The sequence below is a fragment of the Labrus bergylta genome, chromosome 6, assembly GCF_963930695.1.
Source record: "Labrus bergylta chromosome 6, fLabBer1.1, whole genome shotgun sequence".
NCBI classification, from domain to species: domain Eukaryota; kingdom Metazoa; phylum Chordata; class Actinopteri; order Labriformes; family Labridae; genus Labrus; species Labrus bergylta.
Genome location: NC_089200.1, coordinates 19,936,006 through 19,957,227, shown reverse-complemented (window position 1 = coordinate 19,957,227; position 21,222 = coordinate 19,936,006). Strand labels below are relative to the sequence as shown.

The window sequence follows — 21,222 nt, the reverse complement described above, 5'->3', positions numbered from 1 at the left end:
AAAGCATGCTGAGCATATATTAAACTAACGTGCATACTAATACCAACCTTACTCCTACCTTTCTTACAACCTGGCCAAATCCACCCCATGACTTGTTTTTTTGTCTCTTTTTAACTTGCATTAGAGGTGGGTATCCCTCACACTTTACACAATATATTCTAATTCTCTATTGGATCCCCATGAGATTCGTCAATGTGTTTGCGATGTGTCTATAGACACTGCAGGAGGTGGAGCCTTATGGTGGTCAAGCCAGACGTGATACTATATTGGTCTCTCTCCCAAAAGGCATGAGCCATTCAAAGCAGAGACTTTATTATTACACAGTCAGACTACATTTAACACTCTGACACACATTATTGCATTAGAGGGGGAACCTGGGCTGTTATCTCTGTTCTCCTAGAAGAACAGATATTTGAAGCTTAATATCACAGATAGTATCTAGTTTTTCAGAACGGATTAAGAGCATGATTTAACAATTGCTACTATATGACTAATATCTTAATCCATTAGGTTAATCCTTTACTTTTCCTGCTCTTCTGGGCCTGAAGGGTGTCATATTTCCATAAAGCAAACTTGACTCCTAAATGCTTCTATGTACTATAAATAAAAGTTGACTTGACCTGTATTAAGCAGATGGGATCTCTGCTCTATATTAAGCCATACAGTATCTAGCGATGGGTGGTAGGGTGGTCTATAATAGGATACAGATCAAAAATACTCAAAAACACAGCAACAGCCAGGCCTAGCACCCATTTCCATTTTGCTATTCTAGCGGGAGCACACTTGTCTTAAATAGCAGGCTATTTATGTTGTTTTCCAGTAGTAATGAAACAAATAATAGCTGTAGCTGGGACAGTGTGATGGCTCTGGGGGTTTGTGTTTTCCTTTCCTCTGAAGTCTGCCTGCATTTTAAACAGCCGCTGCACAACATCTAATTATCACAAAATGGCTTATACATTAGGCGCTATTACTTTACCCACAGTTTCAGGGACACTACTTAGAGCACTGAGAAGACCAAGACAGTCGTTCTCTAGTTTATACATATTTTCCTGTTTGGTTATTTATTTTAGACACAAGCTGCTGGAGGATACTGCTTTTCCAATAAAAATCTGAAAAAAATAAGTCGTTCCTGCTTCCTTGTTAAAAAGTATTTTCTGTGTTGAGAATCTTTCTCTTAGGTACTTCTCTGAAGCACATTCAGTAACATTAAGTTGTTCTCCCTCACATTCATGTCAAGTAAGGTTAATTATGCGTGTGATCAAAAGTATCTGCAACAAGAAGTTAACTTTCCCTTCGGCGAAACCTCTCTTTGCTCTCTTCATAAAAAATAGAATCAAAGCTGCAAAGTGCAGAGAAGAACTGACACAACACAGCAGCTAGAGCAAGCAAAAACACAGCCTCACATACTAAGTCAGCGACTAAATAAGATGGAAATCCACTTCTGACAAGGAACAGGGTGTCAAAAGGCCTGCGCGCAGCCGTCAGAATGATCAGGCACACAAATGACTAAACACGAGTGGGCATTCTGATTTTTCACACTGTGTGTCAGTAAACACGTCGGCTCAAGATTTGGGCCCCGTCTTCTCCAAGTGTATAATCAGTCACATGAATGAGAATGGTAATGTGATGCAGACGAAGTAGTCCTGGTCCTCGGGGTTGACTCTCTGGAGGCCTTCTAGGAGAAACTAGCTGCCTTGGCTGGAGACTCATTGGGCTTTTAAAAAAACAAGCAACCCCACTCTGAGCTACCCCGAGACGCCTGACAACCAAGAGGAAATGTCCTGACGTATACACAAGCTAAATAACAATATTTTGTCTCTGAAACAGCTTTGACACAATCAATATTGCTCTCCTGTTAATCATGCTGATGCAAGCTGTTGTTTGTTGGTTGAAAAAAAAACATACTCACACACACACGCACCCACGCACGCACGCACGCACGCACGCACGCACACACACACACACACACACACACACACACACTGTGTACGTTGTACTTATGAACAAAAAATAAGGCTATTTCTATAACCAGTCTCCCCTGTGTGTTTAATCCCCTGGCACTAACATGAAGGAGAACTAGTTCAACTAAAAAAGCGCCGTCTCAGGGAGAGTGTTCTGCTTGAGATTTATCACTACATCCATTTACAGAGACACACTTACTGGTGAGCCTTAAATCTGACTAAAATCAACTCTTTTGTAAAAACAGTGGTTGGTGCTTCACGTTTTTTTCTCTCCTTCTTCTTTCTTTCTTTTTTTTTTTTTTTTTAAGTCCAGGCTCTTCATGAGTTTGTCCACGGATACTAATGAGTAATACCTAAATCGTGCCACAGGCTCAGCTTTACCCATCAGCCCTGGGTGGCCTGTGATGAGCATCACCTCTTATAGCTTCTGTTTTCAGGGTTGGCTCTCTGCCTGGTGTAGCCGCTGGTGCTAAGGTGCATTAATGAGTCTCTGTGTGTGTGTGTGTGTGTGTGTGTGTGTGTGTGTGTGTGTGTGTGTGTGTGTGTGTTTGTGTTTGTGTGATGAAAGTCCTCTGGCTGCTTCTTCACACTGCCTGCTCCCCTCCTCTTCTATCCACTATCCAAGAATCTATTCATTTCAATCAGGTGAGGATCCCAGCAAGAGTCCTTGATAGCTGGCAGAAGAGGCCTCCTCCACACACACACACACACACACACACACACAAACACACACACACACACACACACAAGCACACACACGTTCCACTTGTTTCCCTATCTGTTCTCTTTCACACTTTTAACATTTGTAATCCTCGCTCATTTGTAATTTCGCTTCTGCATGTTCGCCTTGAGAGAGAGAAACTAATTTCAGGAGTGAAAAGAGGATTATCAGATGCAAACGAAATCTCTCCACCTCCAGACAAAGATATTGATGTCGACTTTGAGGCGAACAAAAAAAAAAACAGTCTCAAAGCTGGATTCAGCCCTGGATGGCAACTCTCAAGGAAGAAGCTAGTAAACTGCCACACTGGCAATTATTTCTTATCAGCACCGGGGAGCCAAGTTGACAATGGCGCGGCAAGGAAATGCTGAGCTGATGGCTCGTGGAAACACAAGGAGAAAGTGACTGCTGGGAGCATAATCAGCTTCCACTTTTTTGTGAACTTTAGCAAGACGAAGCAGGAAATATATAAATTAGAAGTGCAGCGGTTGTAGAGGGTTCTTATGTGTGTGAAAAGCATTAATCGTTTTAATGTGCGATTATTTTATCAATGGAGACTTCTCCTTGGGTCCTGTCTCCTGTGGACACACTCAGACCTACCATTCAAATAAGTCTCGTCACATGTCCCCTGCCCTCATTGTGTTAATACCAGACCAGGCAGTAGTCACTCTTACATTAACCTAGCCATCTAGCATGGGTTCACACACACACTTTGACACAGAAAATCCTCCTTTACTTCTTAGCAAGCCAGCAGCGGAAACCATGGAGACACACACACACACACACACACACACACACACACACACACACAGACAGAAGATGAAGAGACGTTGACAAAGATGTTCGCAGCCAGCTGGTTAAATCCTGCAAGACGGTAAATTAACCATCTGATTAAGATTTGAAAAGCGGCAAAGGAAGTGAACATAATGGAAACACTTAACAGAGGAGTCGGCGATAAATATTGAGCTGCAAGCAGTTTTTTTTTTTTTTTTTTACCTCTGCCTTGAAAACAGCGACAATTGAACTGCTGTGCATTCACCATTTTAGCATTATTTCTCCTGCAGCTATGATATGTTGCTACGCTTGTCGACCTTCAATGTCAGAGCCTGGTTAAACAGAGATGAGAGGCAGTCAGAAAGGTGGAAGAACAGCGACAAAGTATTTGTTCCAGATGTCTTATGAGCCTTATCTAATGAAAGGGGGCAAAATCTGAACTATAGGAGCACAAAGAGCAGCTACAGCACTTCCCCTCTATTACAGCCTGATCCTGGAGTTTTCCTCCTATTACGGCCTTGGTCCTGGCAAGCTTCAAAGCTACTTTGTTGGGGCTATTAACGGTGCTGATGACAGAAGAGAAGACCCCATGCACTGCCAGGTGAGCCAAGAAAATAGTGACCAAAAAGTGAGTGAAAAGAATTGTAAATTAAAATAAGAGAAACTGCCCACCAGAGAGGAGCAGCCGTGTCCAGCAGCGAAGCGATAACAACTGAAAAACCTCGCTCAAGAATAGCTGCCATCTTTAACATTTGGCAGGAACAGTGCTGGCCAGTGAGTAAGCGCTCTGCTCGCCCCCTCAGGGTAACACAATTAAAAACATGTTCACTGAGAATCATCAATAACATAAAACTGAAGGAGGAAAAAAAACAACTCCTTTACAAGGAAGGAGGATGCTGGGAAGGCAGGAGGTACACTGAATGTTTCTATGATGATCTGGGACATTTCTGCCAAAGCCATTGTTTTCTTGCTATTACATCAACAACATGGCTTTTATTGCTTTTTTTTTTTTTCTCTCATATGCATGCAAGTGGAAAAACTCTGTCAATGCTTTTCCCTTGTGACAGAGCCCTTAAAGTTTCATGATACATGGCACATCTCAGGCCTCCAAGTGCTGCTGGCTCTCAGGCATTTTCTCTCTTGTTTATTACTTCAGTTTAGACTCAGGGATAGAGTTTCCTCGTTCTGCTGCTGCAAGTAGCCATGGGGGGAGAGAGGCTGGTTTGAAATGAAACAGATAGAACAAAAAAGGCAATTTATAATGAGCCAGCAGATAATTGCTGAAAAGTTTGGAGTAGCAGGAATCAAGTGGGTTTGGTGTGTGATGCGCACAACAGGATGTGGAGGCTGCACTGCAATGATGTCATCGGAAAAGGAAGGACAAGGTCAAAAATAGTAGATGCCACAAGAGTCACTCAAAGAAGGACATACAGATGTGGAGACAAAATCAAGACACTGTGAGCCCAGAAACAAAGAAACTAGAACCAACATTGGATCATTTTGGTTTAGTTAAAAGACCAACATGCAGACATTCAAAGCCAACACATTGCCAGAGCTCTTCATGACATTTAGAAGAGCAGCCAATACTCAAATCCAGCCAAGAACACATAATCACAGCAACAAACCAATGTTTTCCTTTAACCAAACCATACACTAACATCCTATAATTCCGATTAAACAATTGAATGCTCAAATGTCCAAGAAGAAGATCAGGGAAATGTTTCAAGTGTTGTAACATCAAACACACCACCAGAAAGTGGGAAATGGAAACTTTTAAAGTCGTTTTTGTGTTTATTCAGACTGTCTACAAAACACAGAGCTTCCCACATTGTGGAGACATGCTCACATACTCAGACAAATACGTAACATGGATCAAAACTGGTTTGGGGAAGAAAACAGTGGCAACGTACACCAAATGGAGAATTATTCAGCAGTGGAGCATTGTGTTCGCTTTAGCAGAAAAGTTTGAAATAATGTAAGTGACATGGACATATTCATTGCAGACACATACATTCCAACTGCATGGGAAGTCAATATGTTCATGTACATAAATTACAAATCACTGCTCTGCTGATAACCTTCATTAATAAACTGAACTCATTTACAACTAAAAGTCCCTAATTCACCCATTTCCTTGCAGCTCTGATCCACTCACTTATTACCGTCTAAGTTTTCTTACTCCCAGGGTCCCCTCTGCCCGCCCCGCTGAGCAACCAGAGATACTAAGCAAGTGGAGCTCAGGGACTTAAAGGACCATGTTTCATGTGAAGACAGAGGCTGATAAATGTCTGGCAAGACTGCCAAACGACAGGATGTGCTACACGAGTCAGGCACAAACACTCCTACGTCGTGGAGATATGCGTTTGCACATACATCCATCATCGCCATGTGGGAGGTGTGTGTGTCTGTGCGGCCGTGTATCTGTGTGTGATGATGGTGGTACGAGGAAAAAAAAAAACTTGACAGGTGTCCATGTCGGTGGTGTCATGGGACGACTGAGGTGTCCAATGAATGGACCGCTTTCACCAAAAACTTTTGGAAGAAAAATTCTTTATTAAGAAATGTCCTTGGAAAAGTCTAACAGAATCATGACCCTGTTCTAAAGATGGAGATTTGCTTGCTCTCAAATTGATGAAGAAGTTGTTGAAAGATGGAAGCTCGTACTAGTTTTTCATGATTTGCATAGGTAACGCCCTTCCAATGGCCATAAAAAGGGCCATGTGAACAGACAGGAATCCCATAGGAATACAAAAATAAGTAAAGAGAAGTCGGGAATTCCCTAAGTAAGTAAAACGATTCCAGACTGGACTGCAAATGTAAGAAAACACCTTCATTGTTCTGAAATGGAAGCAGTTGAAAGTGAAACACACCAGGCTGATTTATAATGTTATATTCAGATGCATCAAGACTGGATATAAAATAAACACACAAATACAAAACCTATATGTTGAATATCACTTATCATGTATGAAGACTGTCATCACAAAAGCATGCACACCAGATGAAGTTAAAGAAAATTAAATGATCTCAAATCTGAGGGAAAATCCTGCCAGAAAAAGATACTGACCATATAGTATTGTTTTTTTGATACAATTTGACTGGACATTAATTCTAAAAAAAAATATGAAGATAAAACAAGACACATTTGTCATTTTTACCAAGTGAAAAGTTTGGTCACAACTACAATGAACGAGTGTTCTCTTCTCCACATTTATTCAAAAGATTGTTACCTGAAGGCTTAGTTTATATTATATTATGTAACATTTTGCTGTTTATACCAAACAGTGCATTATTGAGATATTTGTTGACTACATTAATAAGATGTATTTATTTATGTCATCTAATTATGTAAAGCTGCAAAATTAAGGAATACACAATAACAGCTAATTTTTCCCGGGCATTTCAGCACAAAAATGAGGTCAAGGGTGCTCATAGATTTTGTTTATATAGCTAAGAACTAATTCCAGATGAGAAAACTGATGAGTGTTTTAAGAAGACATTTCCAACTAAGAACGAGAATGTGAATAAGACCTAATGACTGTTCATAAGAAAGTTGGCTGACATGTCTCGATTTTTGAAAAAGCTATAAAATCTGACTTTGAATATATTCCAGGAATCTATACACAGGATAAAAAGTCAACACGAATAAAAACACCCTTTCCAACCTTCCCACAGAAAGAAACAAGCAAATGGAAGAGATGGGTGAGGCCCAGCTTGAGCTCTGAATGTCACAGTCAGTCATTGCAGTGTCCCTCTTAGCGATGCAGACAGAGAGGCACTCTGATTGCCCCACCAGTCAAGCCGAGGGGTGAAAAACATTTACATGCAAATACGAATGACCCACTAGCCACTGCGAGCACGCTAGCGATGGTTATTCTGAATGCACTGCGACCACAGAAAATCCTGCACAGAGGACTTGCCAATCAACGGCTCCATTGTAGCAGCACACAGGCTTTGGAAGTGACTGTTATGTGTGTAGGATATCAATTATTCTTGTGGCTTATTGGTTTTGCGGCTGCTATTGTTGCATCAAGTGAAATTAATGTTAATGAATTCGGTCTGGGACATAATTTGGTGCATTAACAGATTTGCTGTGAAGAAGTTCAAATCCTCTCTCTATCGTTTCCTCTTCAGTGTCCAAACAGAATCCACTCATCTCTGACGGCAGCGCTAATACCGTGTCATCAAACGTCCACTTTCAATTCATACAATTAGAGTCCATAATCGTCATAACAAACATGCCTCGCTGTCAGATAAGAGTGGTTCGTATCAGGGGACAGATTGCTGGTGGACCGACTGGGTCTCCGGGGGGGCTTGGACGAGTGGAGACCCTGGCTATCACCCACGGCTGGGAGACTTGGATTAGGATCATGCCTGCTGTCACCAGACCTGTTGCCTCCAGATGGGTCCTGAATTTTTTTTTTTTTATTCTGATATTTCCACCCTCAAGGAACAGGCTGTTTTCCTCTTCATCCTCCGCTCCTTGTTTCATGTCTCCAACTTCCCTTCATCCTTTGATTGCCTTATTAACAAACCCCACATCTCCATCCTTTTCTTCTTTAACCTTGACTTTCAGCTTTTAGCTCAGCGTGACACTTTCGTCTCATCTCTCAATCATTGGCTCCAGTTTCTTGGCTCAAATCCCCCCCCCCCCCCCCCCCATGAGTGTGTATGTGAGATGAGCAGACACATAGCACAGCAAGACCTCTTTGATTCTGCAGAGACCCACAGCGAGGCTGTACATTAATTGCTGCTTCTGAGCCGTTCATTTAGGCGAGAACGTTCAAGGACCCACGTTCGTACAGCAACAGAGGCTGAATCCTCAAAAGACTCCTTCACTATTTCATGCTCTCTCCTTTTTTTTTATGCTCAATCATATCTGCTTTTAACTTTCAGCTTCACCAACCAACAATCAATGCATCGCCACCAGCGGGTGAAGAATGACAGCAGGTCACAGTCTCCGCTCTGTCTGTCCACTTCGCCAAATTCCCTGTGCTGACTGCCAGAAAGCTGGAATTTTCTTCTGTTTTTTTTTTTTTTTTATTTCAGCATGACTGACTCCCTCAGGTCACTGAGCATGTTTAGCTGTTAATTACCTCAGAGCACAAAACAAGTGGCAGAAAAGTGACCAAACATTTACAGTTTTTGACCGTACAGTCAAAATCTTCCAAACAGAAAACCAACAGAGACCATGTATAGCCACAACAGCTAAAGCTGCAGCTCCAGCAGTAAACAATTCTGTCAACGGCGGCAATGAAATTGTTCTCATTTTATTTTTGCAGCTTCTCTGCGACCATAAAACGACAGGATAGAGCCATTCAGGCTGGAAGTTCCCCTAAGAAATGAATCAGCTATAAAACAGCAGCGGGATAAAAAAAAAAAAACAGTCTAGCCCACAGGGCACAGTTTCTTCAGATTCACGCTGTGCTGATGCGGGAAATGATTCAGGATGTGTGTGACCAGCATCCCCTCTGCATTGTCTCCCACCGTACTGTAGTTAAACTGTCTTATTAGTTACCTACTTGGAGATCATAGCAGAAGAGTTGAACAAAGTGTGTATCTGATGCCATTAGGGAAATAATGTTGCCACTTACATCATGTCAGGGAAGAAAAATGATATAATTGTGTTTTGGCTGCAGGAGGTGAATTTGCTGCTCTATGATTTCGGCTTGTGGTGGCCTGTTTCTTAACTGTGTGTGTGTGTACTTCCAGTAATACAAACCCACACAAGTATGTGTGCGCCTCAATGTACCAGTGTGTATTCATGTATTCCGGGTGGTATATGGGACCGGCCCGATCTGTCCCTGCCAGACTGTGGCCCCTCATTAGTCTCCTGTCTTGTTAACAAACCGGGGCTCTGCTGACACCGAGGCTTCATAAGAGTCCACCAATGTGTGTGTGTGAGAGAGAGAGAGAGAGAGCTATAAATGCAGCTTAATGACACACAAGCAGGCTGTAAAAGATTCAGCTCACACACACTTTTTCTTCGTGTCCAGGAAGTAAAAGTCGGTGTCTGTCACAAACACGTCTGCCTCTCTTTTCATCCCACACTATCACTTGTGGTCCGCTGCCAGCAGGATGGAGTTCATACTCATGGAAATGTGTCTCTTTCTCACTTCTGCAGAGAATGGAAGCATCCCCGGTGTGTCTACCTTATTCAGATACAGCAGAGACACAAATGTAGGAGCACACTCCCCCTGTGGAGGTACAATAAGTTGACATGGATTGCCAGTTTCACCGACGAGGGGAGCATCTTTATTCAACAGCCACTTGGCCTTTGGTGATAGCAGCTGCATTCTTTGTTCCCGTCATACTGCGCCACCTCAGGCTTACACGACGTGATACCGCTCCAACTTCTCCAAGACATGCTGTCACACTTAAAGGGCAGAGACAAAAAAAAATACTGAAACCATAGACTTTATAGACTTGGGGAACAGAGAAGAGAGAGACTACCATGTGGCTGCCAATGAGAGCGCTCTTTCATTTTTAAAGAAAAATGAAAGAGACCTTATTATTGACTATATCGAGCTTCCTGCTTTGAACTCTCTCATCTATCCTGGATGCTTCTTAGCATTGCTCTGGATGTATAAAAAAGCCATGTAGCAGACGGAGAGATGAGAGCAAAAGGAAGACAGGAGTGGAAAAACAAGTGATTAAGAGATAAAAGGGAGTGAGCAGATGACGGGGGGATGAATAAATGGCCGAGGTGGTCCTTATATTGCATTTTAATAAGGGGGCCAAATAACCCTTGACCCTTTGTGAGGCAGTGCTAGCACCTTAGTGTGGATTCAAACTGCGAGACTTCGGGAACCCCCATTGAAGGCATCTGGGCCTTGAGATTTAGGTGTGTTTTGTGTGTAAGTGTTTGCGGGCTTGCAGGGTCACAGGCAAATGTGTTTATCCTGCTGCCATGGCAACAAGAGCTCTTGCCTTGGGCAAATAACAGCGGGAAAAGCTGTATGAGTGTGAACAAGAGAGAGAGAGAGAGAGAGAGAGAGAGGCAATGTGAGGAGAAGGTTTAAAAAGGTGAGGTGTCTGATTTAATATAAGTCTTCAATTCATACATTTCAAGAGCTGTCCTGCTCTCCTCCCTCCCTCACTTCCTCCCTCTTCCTCTCTCACCCCCCTCAATCACCGGGCCCTCCTTTTCACCTTCTCTTTCTCCCAGCTCCACATGCTAAGTGGGAACATTGTTACGGTCAATTTGTCCCATTCAGGGTCCCAGTGGGCAGTGCCCCTGACCTGACAGGCTGCAGACAGAGACCACACTGCCTGAGAGGCCTTGACATCAAGGTCCAGAGGAGAGGGAGGGGGAGGGGGAAGGGGAGGAAGGTGCGAGTGAGGGGGGGGGGGGGGGGTGTGTGTGAGAGGTAATGAGGGGAGCAGTGGTATGGAGGCAGAATGTGTGAAGGAAAACAAGCATGGGGAAGGGTTGTCGAAAAAGAATGACAGAAAAATGGAACAGGAGGCTGGGGTTGCCAGGTTTGAGACAATCCCCCAGACTCAGCCACTCAATAGTATTTCTTACCAGTCCATCAGCGTTGAACGAAACTAATTTTGACATTGACAGCCCAGTTTCTAAAGAAGACACTAATGTAGCTGCCACAGTTTGGCCTCCACCAAGAGAATCGAAACAAAGACGGACAAGCTCAGGGGAGGCAAATGGAAACACAGGTGCTCCTGGAGCAGTATTGAAATGTAATTAAGATCAAATGTTTGCTCTCATGACTCATTCCTGCCACGGACAAACTTCAGCCAAAAGGTACATTTTCTTTCAAATTGCAATAAATCTCCATACCTCTAGAGGTGGAAATCGCAATAAATGGTCCTGATGAAAACTGTTGACAGCATGTTGATTCAAAAGAATAATAAGGTACCCGTTTCTTGAAAAGAAAGTCTACTTTTGAATTATTTAAGTGAATTCATCTCTGTGTTTTTGGGTGAAAGGAAAAATGACAGCAACGGTTTCTTAAGCCGACGCTGTTCATGGCTGGATATAAAACAACTAGATACAGTGAAGGAAATGTATTTAGGGGAAATAACACTTCATCTTAATTCTCATGTAAATCAGCGCACATTTAGTCTGTCCACTTCCAAAAACAGTGGACCAAACATTTCCCATAATGCAACTGAAAGGCACTTCTAACTCATCCCCTGCCAAGGTACAGAAGAGTTAAAGGGTAAAACGTATTTAGAGTTAAGGTATGAGCAAGAATTTAGAATTAAAGTGACTTTTAATGAGTTCTTCACTGTCATTTTTGTAAGTGTGACTATAAAGGACTTGGTTTGAGAAGGTAATTCTAATAAGAGAGCTCCTATTGTAAAGTGACATTTCCACAGTTTCCAGTTTATACTCAAGGTAAAATCCATGTTCCTACATGTTCTGCAATCAGATTCTCAGACTCGAAAAATGAGTCAAATGACAAGGTAAGAAGATCTCAGGAAACTGAAACTCTGTCTGACTAATCCATGATGTTTTATTTCTCAGTCGGAGCTGGGAGGGGCCCAATAGGTGACATAACAACCCCTGCAGGGTGCAGCTGGGAGATGGGGAAAAGGGATTAAGTCATCGTGTAAAGGCACCTGTTTTTTATCGCATATGGGCACAACACTTGCTCCGAGGCGAGGGGTGCAGAGCGGCTGTTGGCGTCACAAACGCGGCACAAACAGGGCACCCATTCAAGCGATGCTGGACGGTGCTGAATCACACTTGTATAGAGCACAGACAGACTGACTCACAGACACACACACACACAAAGTCTACACAAGACAGGAAGGCAAACAGACACAAAGTGATCAACAAAGTCTCTTATGTTTCTCTCTGATCGACATGTGCAAACTCTCACCCTGTCTTTCTTTCGTTTCTTAACGATACACAGACACACAGACACACAGACACACACACACACACACACACACACACACACACACACACACACACACACACACACACACACACACACACACACACACACACACACACACACACACACACACACACACACACACAGCCAATTCTTCAAACTAATTGGCAATGCAGACTCCACAGTGAAGACAGCGGGGATCTGTCAAGCACAAATGTGTATGGCGGGATGTTGCCGATCTCCCCAAATTAACTAACTTTATAATAAATCGCTGGGCACTGCTAGCCCAGGATTAGCCATGCTCCAGTGAGCAGTTTGTTAAGCTGTGAGGAGAAAAACATCGCCAAAAATTGACATCAGCGCGGGGACTGTACAAACCCCCCGCCTGGTTTTCAGGCCACACATTTAGCCTTGCTTTCTGACTTCTCCACTGACATAAAATCCTGCTCCTGTACTTTAAAGTATTGCTATTTGGTGTGCTGGGGGTATCTCCACTAATCACTTTTAGTACTCAGGACATCAGGTACACAGTTCCTTTGAGTGCCTTCCTTATGTTCGCCCAACATGTCTGTACAATCTTGCCCCCAAATGAGTCATCTCTTTTGGCAGAAGTGATGCTTCCTACAGTCTGGTTAATTATATTCTGTTGAAGAAAACATTAAACCCCCCACACACACACACACACACACACACACACACACACACACACACACACTTTGCCTGAAGGGGGAATTTAAGGATTTGAAGATCCCTAATATAAAATCTGAAAGCCCTATCATTAGAACAATCTCTAAAAGAGTACAATCTTGAGATTTTTGGTTAAAGGAGCATTTATAACGTTGTTTTTTTTTTTTGGCAGATTCTGACTTCAAATGTCTAAATAACTCGCACAGGGGTTTTGTCCATGACTTCAAAGCAAATTAAAATGAGATCCAATACAATAAGAAGATCAGAGATCATATCAGAAAGGTATTTCCTCTGTTGTCTACTAATTTATTCCCTCTGATAGCACTTCTCTTGTAATTACTGCCGGTTTGACAGGCCTACAAGGGGATGTCAGCGGATGATAGGGAAAAAAAGGGCAACAACTCCTTCTCTGTCAAGCTAAAGGTGCTGCAAGATGTGGTTTATTATCCTCTCTTGTTTTAGGTCTCATCGACCCCGTTATCCCCTCTATTTGTACTGTCAAAGTGGTCTGAAACCAGGAGAGGATGCAGCACTTCAGCCCCTGATAAGCATCTGAACAGCAAAGAGGAAGGATCTATGTGCAACCTGCTGCAGCACCCCTGAGCCCTGGATGTCAGAGCGAGTGACAGTCCAGAAGAAGAGGCATTAAAGGGGCTCTTGTCCTCCAAGGCTGACTGACACAGCCAGAGAGAGACAGAGAGGTCCTGCTCCTCCCTTCGCTGCACTGGACAAGAAGCACTGTCTTACTTTCTTTAGATATATCTTACTCTCTCTCTCTCTCTCGTTCCTCCTCACACACACACATTTGGGCTCATTATAGGAATGCTCTGACCCTTGGGGACTTCACTCACTTCTCTGTCTCTCTTTCCAGTCCACAAACCTCGGGGCGCCGGACAAAAGGCAGCTTGAAAGGCAATTTGAATTTGAAACAGGGGCCACAACAAAAACACACAGCTCCCAAATGGGGAAACTTTAGGAGACTTGGAGCCAGCTATTGAGAGTTAACCGTCCAACTCGCACAAAAGAAAAGTGCAAAAATGTGATTCTGACACTATCCAGCCAAGCAGCTCTGTGTACTGTAACGACAGCAGCTACTGCAGAGGAGAGAGGGAGAGGAACAGGAGAAGGATGATAGAGCCTGCAGGAAGGAGTAGTGGACACCAGGGGCCCGACGGGAAGGACAGTGGAGCATGCACAACCTCTGGCAGTTAAAATGTATAAGACAAAACAAGACACACAGAGGAGAGCACACTCAGATCAATCATTAGACACATGCAGTGTCCTCTTCTAAATTCTGCAACAGCAACTTACAGTAAATAAAATGAGGTTTGTTTTCTAGATCCAAAATAATTCTCTCAAAAAGGGCAAACATTCTTATTGACACAGCAAGGGAAGTCTCAGATCTCTCATATTTAAGAGTTTCTCAATGAAAACCTGACAAGTGGCACTGACAATAACAAACAAATGTACAGTAAGGAATGACCCCGGTCAATAGGCAACACAACTCTCAGCCATTTTCAATCAAACGCTGGGAGACTTGTCGATATCGAATCAATACCTGAATGGTGAGGTGCCTAGTCAGGGCTGCGTGTTTGGCGCGTGGCTGCGAGCTACGCAGTATGAAATTGAAAATTATACAATGAAATCTGCTGTAAACAGCTAAGATGCGGGAGAGGGGCTATTATGTAGGCTATTGATTGAGTGCGTTTTAACCCAACTCACACAATTCAATTATTTGGGCTAATCAAAGGCAATACAAATCATCCACAGCATCACGGCGCGGCAGAGACCGTTCCCGGAGCGCACAAAAACCACCACCACTCCCACCCTGCACCCACTCCGGACAGCTCGGATCACTTACCTTTGATTATCTTGGGTAAAAGGTGCAGTTTGAGTAGGTTGTGTGTCCCGCGGGATACAAAAAAAAAAAAAAAAATTCCCAGTGTGATCCGAGTAGAGGAGCTTACCAGATCCCGTGCATGGCTTTGTAAACTACTCCTCCTTGTCGCACCTGTCTCTGGCAAAAACTGATCCTGTACGCCGGCCTGACATCCCTATGACAACTGTCTCAGGGGTTGTGTGTTTCTGCCCCCTGCTAGTTTGCAACACGTACACACACACACACACACACACTCACACGCGCGGGGCACCACCTGTCCCCGGTGCAAAACAACCCACAAAGAGCTTCTATGTCGCGCAACGACACATGGCATTCCCCGTCAGTCTCTGCAGCAGCAGCGGTACTCCCGCACGGACAGCCGTCCAAGTAATGTTGAAGGAGTCAATGATGAAAAGCAAAACGCAGTAACAGCCTATCAAGCGCACAAAGCCAGCTGCAACGTTTGGAAATTACGTCTGCCGCCCTTTCGTAGCTCGCCCAGTTGTGTTATCAATCTCTCGTCCCCACAATAGTTGCTCTATTTTGCCGCTGCGCACGACTGCTGCTCTGTCATTGCTGCGTCTTTTCCACCCCGGGTTTGACTATAGGAAAAAAAAACTGTCCTTCTGTCTGCGTCCACACAGAGACAGACTCGGGATCCAGCGCAGGGAAAAGTCCCATTCATGTGGTTATAAAAAAAAAGAAGATAGTTCCCGTTCTTTGAGCCGCTCTCAGGAGCTGTGGGGAGGTGGGAGGAGGACCGGAGCGTTTGTCTTCCAGCGGGTGTGTGTATGCATGTGTGTGTCTATGCGCGTGTGTGTGTGTGTGAGCTGTACAGCATCTCCGGCTCTGCTCCCCGCTGTCATCCACAAGAGACTCCTGAAGCCTGTTAGTGCCAAAACCTGAAGCAGAATTATGCAGCGACTGGAATGGAATTGATTAATGACTAATTGGGTTCATTTTGTAGCGGTATTATTTCTGAACATTACATTATTATCACGTTCAAAAAACGCTCATGGGGGGGGGGGGGGGGAGGAGGAGGAGGACAGGTTAACTGTCTGTGGACTTGCCGTGGATAATACACGGTGCTGGCCAAAGTAGCTTTCCCGGGGCGCATAGATACAGTATGTCATTGGAGGTTTAACTAATAACACAAACGACAGAGGGGTTTTGAAAGGTAGAAGGGATACTGAGTAAGCACCTATCATATGAAACAGTATACGGGAGACAGTGTCAAACTGCCACATCAGCCAAACTGAAGATAAAGTTAAAATTCGACAAAGGCAAGGAAAATGTCAAAACATAAATCATTTTGTAACATTGTTTTTGTCCTGTGATCAAATTGTATTCATTTTAATTATTTCAAATGTTGTCCGTTTAATTACCCAGAGGTAAAAGCAACCACGTATTGGCACTTCATATTTCTTGAAGTAGAAAGTTGGCATACAAAATATATCTAAATTAGAAACATTCAGCCATCAGTATAGGTGAGAAATGTGTAAATGTTCTTGTCAAAGTTTGAATTGATGTCATGTGATTCATACATAGATAAACAGTTCGATTCCAATCCCGAGAAGACCAATTTCACCTTTAACTTAAAAACTGTTCTTGCCAACAGTTTAAGTCTTTGCATTGTCCCATTGAGCCTAAAGTAACACAACAGTCAGTGGAATAATTCTACTCTCATTAAATCTCAACAAGCCTCCAGTCTAATGTTATTGTTGCCTTATTACGCTTTGGAGTTTAATGGGATGGGTTTGGTTTTTTTTTTACTTCCAGGAACATCCTTATGGTGCCCACAAATCAGGATCTTATCACCTTTAGGGCTTTATCATGTCTAAATAAACAAAGTAAAACAAATGCCATCCTTGCCAATACATTTCTCTGGTGCTGTTCTGTGTTTTGAATTGATATGATGTATCTACTCCACCAGCAATCTGACAGCCTTTTTAAACACTCTATTTGGCAGTGTCAAATCATGACTCATAAAGGTTTTAAAACAGCCAGAACATAACTTTGCCTTTAAAGGTTATTCTGCACAAGATTGAATACAAAAACCTATTTATGGATATGCCATGTATAGAAGTATAGGCCCTAAATTAATCTTTCTTTAATGTTAGACATAATAGTTGGTCCTGGAAGCTATTTCGAAGAATTCCCTAAAATGCTTTCTGTCAGCATATTATGGCTATTGTTACACAGTGTCCTTTTTTCAGTTCATTGATGTTTTGTAGAGCTTATAATGTGCCCTACTGTACTTTCTTTGACATTGATATTGTTGTGGGACATTGTTCTGGTTGGCTTGTTGTTTGCAGTTTTTTCATGCTGTCTTATCTTCCTTTACACAGCCCAAATTATGCCTGCACCAGCGCTGTAATGCTTATTAACATTATTCATCCTGCTTACCTTATCATCACCATGCTGCCTGTGACTTTGTAGCCTCCACAATTAAAAGTTAAAAAGAAAGTTTCATCAGAGGAAACACGCTGGAAGTCTTTGTACATCTTTCTGTGGTTACAACAAAGAACGTTGCTTTGACAGCGGTCTCATTATTGAAGCAGAAATGGTTCCACAAACAGTGTAAGAGTAAGAATGATGATGAGTTGTCCTTAAACACTTCAATTCTGTCCCCATTCTGCTCCACATACAATCCAGCACGGCTGTGTGTCTGTTAGATAATAAATAAAGGTGTTCTGTCTTTTCTTCATCGTTCAATTAGAGGTGTATCACAATAGGTCACTAAGACAAGTGAGGAAAGTGTGAAATGTGTTAAGTGTTAATCATGAGAAGTGTGTGTGTGTGTGTGTGTGTGTGTGTGTGTGTGTGTGTGTGTGTGTAAACTGATACTTTTTATAGCTTTGTCCCTGCTGCTGTACTCTTACTTCTTCCAAAATCAGTCTCACAAACTGAGCAAGGATTTTAAACTCACTTTTACTTTAAGTGAAACTCTTGTTTAAGAGCAGCCACTTTGACCAATGGTGACGTTATTCATCTTAAGTTTGCGAACATTAGCTAATATGGGTACCATTATTGTTGTGTCCTAATTTCAATCATAATAGAACAGATAAACCTGAACTCCCTTTTCATCTCTAAAGTGCTTTTAAGTACAACAGTCTCTAACAGTGTTGTAGTCGAGTCACCAAACCTCAAATCCATGTCAAGTCCAGAGTCCCCGGTGCTCAAGTCCAAGTCACCAAAGAAAATCTAAGTCGAGTCCGAGTTGAGTCTACACTACCCGAGTCTGAGTCCAAGCCAGAGTCCTCAAGGTTGAGTCTGAGCAGAGTTCCAAGATGGTCTTCAGTTTTTCATCTTTGGCATATTATTTATTTATTATTGAATTCTACTAAACTGAGTTTTAGCTCTCCATTATCTGTGAGTCTTTATTAGGGCTTTCCCTCTTGCAGAAAACTCCTGAAAACCCCTGATATTTGCTGGAGGAACAGTATGTGTGAGTTCAACCAGCTGAATTTTTCACTCAGACTTCACCCAGAGTTTCTTCTGCCAAACCCCTAGTATTTTTCAGCAGCAAGTCTGAGTGAGCTCAGTGTTTCCCCTACCATTATATTAGGGGGGTGGCCCGCCCCCCCAAAGTGCGGGCCCTCCTAATATTATGTTGAGTTTTTTTTAAGATTAATTTTTGGGCTTTTTGTGCCTTTATTGTAGGGATAGAATAGTGGATAGAGTCGGAAATCAGGGAAAGAAGTCATTTAAGGATACCTTTCTGATAGAAAAGGACAACTGTCATTAAAAGTAACGCATGAACACCAAGATTCCTTCAAGTGTTTGTGTTGGCGTGTGATTAGGGGTTAGAACAAGGGTAATGTAAAAACACAGAGCCATATTATCATTAAATTATTTTTATAAATTATGTTGAGCAGTGCAACATTTTCAGGAAATGTCTTTATTGTGTTGCATTGATGCGTAAGTCTTCAACTATTTACTTTAAAAGATTAGAGAATCTGTTTACAGCCATGATTCCATGTGTGTGTCTACGCAGTGAATACCGTGAGACATTTAAGCGGCAAAATTAAAACCAGTTTTAATTTTTATAAATCGTCAGAACAGAGGAAACTCAGGATTTATAAAGATAACCACTATTTCACTCCAAACTGTTTCACTGTATGAACCTCCACTGTCTGTGTGGGAGGTTTTGGGTTTGTGCTGACAGAATTAAAAACTATTATCTGTATCTCCACTAGGTGGCTACATGAGCAAGATTGTCCAGTTAGACTGTCAATGGTCAAATAGACATGCCCTTTCATTGGTTTAGGTTGCAGCGCGAGCCTCATCCACAAGAGAGAAGCTGGCGTCTGCCTCTATCGATCTACTGCAAAGTAAAAATCTTGCTAACATCAATTAATACACTGCCAGCAAAGAGATAGTATGCAAATATATTTTACAGTAATTGGCAATAAATAATCAGTCATTTTAAATCAGTGGTGATGTGACAATTTGGATATGTAAGCATGAGACGATTGTATTGTTCTGTGCTTACTTCCGCTACTGCAAAGTGGCCAACAACTCAGTTATTAGATCATTATCCTACTTCTCATTTAAACCTATTTTTAATCAAAGCAGGACTTTCACTTCTAAGAGACTGTTTTTATAAGGTTGTATTTGTCCTGAATACTTCTTCCTACCAAAGCCCAAAATAGGAGGCATTTGGGGAAACCCTGCCGAGTTAAAAGGATGGAAGGAGGATAACATGCGGACTTCTTCAAAAAAGTCTCAGCGTATAGCTGCTGACAGAGCTCTATTCTCAAATTAAACAGCTCTGCATTTTTTTCCTTTTCAGATCCCGAGGTGAGCTTTATAATTCTGTTTCCAGCTACTTTACACAGAAATAAGAAAGGACACAACATTTTTTGGGCCATGTTCAACATCGTCATCTCGTCTCCTGTCACAGTGTGCATGCTGACTACAAATAAATAAAGAAATATGTGTTTGTTTACGTGTTTTCTTTCGTCCCACCCGCCCTGTCAGAGCATGCAGGAAGTAGACATGGGATGGATAAAAGGAGAAGAGCTGCCATGAGAAAGGCAGGAAGACACAGCATTTGATGGAGAACCCACTCTTTAATCTTTAAACAACATGGAGGGAGGGAGGGGAGGGGGGGGGAGGGTAGAGACATCTTCAACCCTCTGAGATTGTGAGAGGTGAACGGTGTATGTCTCAGTATATAGGGCATGCTGATGGAAAAGCAAATTGAACTTTTCACAGGAACAGCTGTCGCCTGCTAACCACCAAATCAGAAACTTTATTTAAAGAATGCCTTAGTCACCAACCTCCCACCAGAGTAATCACATGGATCAACAATCAATAAACAACACAGAATATGATCATGTGATCATCAGACCAATGACTAGGCCTATCTATTTTTGTACTATCTATAGATCAGTAGGCCTACCGACCCAGTTAGTAGTCATTCTAAATACTGATGCAAGTGATGCGAGTGTTTAAACTCAATATTAAAGATAAAGACAAGTTCACACCAAACCTCACACATTAAAGAGGCACTCAACAAATCAGTTTAAAATGATTTGATTTAGAGATAGGATCTTTGTTGGGTAAATGAGGAAAAAAGCTGAAGATGAACTGCATAGAGGCTGTTATTTGTAAATAACTGCTGTAAAAACAATCATGGACAACTTAAAATGCATAGTAAGTTGAAAATCATTGTGGTGATGAAAGCTTGAACACAATAATCATTTTTCAAGATAGTTTCTCTGTATAATTCAGTGATTGTCTTTTAAATAAAAATGAACATCATGGTCTGCAATGACAATGGGGACGAAGATTGTGACTTTTGAGGGAACAGAAAGAAGTAGTTTTACAATAGAAAAACGAGATAAAGCCCACTTATCCCGTGCACAGAATCGAAATGCATTCTATTAAATGTGCAACACATGCAAGCCTTATTAATTCCGTGTGTTGTTGATCAATACAGTATTGGGACCACGGCAACACCCATTACCATTCATTATCTCACCACAAAAAGCATCCATGGATTCACACCATACTTCAGTTGTGAGCAAAAACTGCTGCAGCGATAGCTAGAATCAGTTAAATTGTTTAATATAATGATACTGTGAATAGCTAGCCTACAGCAACAAGCTACATTACCTTTAGCAAGCAGCTATACCGTCCAGATGTAGCCAATGCTAACCCGAAGCACAGAGTAGCCAATATGGTAAGTAGCCTAACTTTAGTGGTAAAGCTTAAAGTTAGAAATGTAATATAAACTGATAAAATACACTTAGATTGCAGCTCCAGAAAGTCTTCATCCTTCTCATTCTCTTCCCATCCCGTCTCCCTCGTTTCACATATAAATGTATC

At 42.3% G+C, this 21,222-nt stretch overlaps 1 protein-coding gene across 1 annotated transcript in view; it reads right to left on the bottom strand.

Moving 5' to 3' along the window:
• The window catches only part of sema6bb (sema domain, transmembrane domain (TM), and cytoplasmic domain, (semaphorin) 6Bb), a 126,309-nt gene extending 110,579 nt beyond the window's left edge, over window positions 1-15,730 (bottom strand). Inside the window, exon 1 of the mRNA XM_020632054.3 lies at window positions 14,869-15,730. The gene's annotated coding sequence lies outside the window, so the exon portion shown is untranslated. The remainder of the gene's footprint in view (window positions 1-14,868) is intronic.
• Window positions 15,731-21,222: the final 5,492 nt, after the last annotated feature.